Genomic DNA, 2,500 nt, shown 5'->3' on the forward strand with positions numbered 1-2,500 from the left:
TCGTCGACGGGACTGTTCTTCTGTGGTAATTAACGATTTTTTTTCTTAAAAATCCCGAACCTCTCCTGCTGTATGATATGGCCTGTGTTCTTCAAATTTTGCTCTTTCGCTTTTCCCTAGCCCTCTAGGCTTTCTCCTTTATAATTCTCCTGTTTTATTCGATGCATTTTAGTTCTTTCTACCTCTGTCTCCTTACCTCTTCACTTCCTCACTCGATAATATGTAACTCTCTTAACCTCAGTATTTTTGGGAATATTTCTGTTAACATCATTTATATATATATATATATATATATATATATATATATATATATATATATATATATATATATATATATATATATATATATATATATATATTTTTTTTTTTATCACTGCGACGACCGTTTTTGTCATAAAAATCACCACATACGGCCTTTTACATGAAACCCTAACGCTGATACATTGATGAAGTGCCATAGTCGTTAGAAAACACTATGTCATACAAAGTTTTGAGAAAAAGTTATTTTCTTGATTTCACATTAAAAGTCAATAGAACACCGCTTAAGTACTTAACATGCTGGTATATTTTTTATTACAAGCTAAACGTTGTGGAAGCATCAAATAAAATGGAAAAAAGTGCGTGGATACTCAGCAACTTGTATTGTTTTATACGTACCAGTCTTCTCTTCGCAAGTCTGTGGAAATTTTCAAATACATTTCTCAGATTCAGTCTAAATATTTCAACTTGTCATATACATTGTTTTTTATACGAAAAGTAGAAGTTGCATAAGGTTTTGCATCTTTTGTATCCACCGCGAATGAGCTCCGTGTCTGAATCAGACAACTGGATAACTGCAGAGATCACGAGTATTTACTTGTCTTATTGATTGAATTGTATCAATAAATTTATACAAACAGCCTTTTCTTTGATATTTTTGAGTCGATAAGGTTGCATCGTAGAGGTACAGAATGATTTTGAAGACATTCATCCCACCAAAGTCAATACCATGTTATGTGAATCGGACACGTTGGATATTCTTACCATGTCGTTCCAGCGATCGCCATGACTGATTTAAAATTTCACTCACATCGTATGCTACTGTTTAGCACATAAACAATTTATGCACTTCAATGATTTAATTTTGTATCAAGACACGATGCGATTCGTAATGAATGATTATATGAATTCCTGTTTAAAACTAGGTGATATATTTCTGGAAAATATCGCGCTCTGATTGGCTGGTCAGAGTGTATCACAATGTACCAGGGGAGAGGCATACAACCTGATACAAACCGAAATGTTTCAACAGGTTCCAATAATATGCGCATAAAAAACAAACGTACATCTATTTCAAAGTAATTTTTTTCACTTTCTATTATTCGTTGTTTTGTATCAGTGTTGGGCAGCTTTTAGTTCACATTGACATAGTTCGAGTTTTTTCGTGTTTATTTTTTTTATTCAACAGAAATATTCTTATGGTTTACAAAGAGTCTTGAAATGTATCTGGCTCTCTAGGGAAGCAAAATGCTTTTAAATATTTTGCTTATATGAGACTGGTATCCATAAATTTCCCTAATGGTTTGCTAGACTCTTAAAAAAATATCTATATTTTATTTATTCATCAAACTACAAAAGATAAAACAAGATTAAAAAAATAATAATAATAACTGTAACATTAATATATTATAATAACAGTAAAAGAGTAAAAGTAGAAATAAGTAATGTTCGCATATGTGGAGTGTCAGAAAAAATAATAATACGGGCTCCATTTTGGCTCTTAATTGTTTCATGAACTCTTACTTTATTTCCGATGGAGAGAGTCATTAGTCCGTTTTCGTTTCAATTAATAGCTTACCGCAATTATATTAACAATATCTCGATTTTTATATGTCAGTTTATGACCGAAGGTTTACGTATATATTGTGTGTGTTGGGTTGCGTGTGTAGACTTTTGTCATTGTCTGTATATCTCTCTTTCTCTCTCTCTCTCTTTGTCACACACACACACACATGCACACAGCGCGCATAAACACAATCAGCCTCCTATTCTCGCACACATTCCTCCCTCTCACGCAAAAGCAAGAACGCATTCACGAACAATATCGCACGGACATGCTCTCTGAATTGGCTCGCCGCTTTCTCCGTTAACACACAAAGTTCTTAGGAGAGTAAACAATTCCTTATTTTCCAACAATTTTCCATTAAACCAGACTACGCTGCCGACATCAAGAGCAAACAAAGTTTAATAATTCTCTGCTAAATTATGAACGAAGTAGGATACACTACCTTAGGCGAAGGGAAGGGAAGATGTATTATATTCATTTATGTAACTTAAAACTGGTATATGACTGTTATTGGAGATGGTGCTGCGTTGAATTCGCATAATTACCATTAAAGCGAAATTGTAATTATGATTGCGTTGGCGTCCTGAGTGATTATAGTAATGCTGCGGTTATAACCTTGTCACTGGTGAATAATGATTATTCATAGCTATTGTGACTATTACGTGAAAATGATGA

This window comes from Penaeus vannamei, chromosome 5 (genome assembly GCF_042767895.1).
Source record: "Penaeus vannamei isolate JL-2024 chromosome 5, ASM4276789v1, whole genome shotgun sequence".
NCBI classification, from domain to species: Eukaryota; Metazoa; Arthropoda; class Malacostraca; order Decapoda; family Penaeidae; genus Penaeus; species Penaeus vannamei.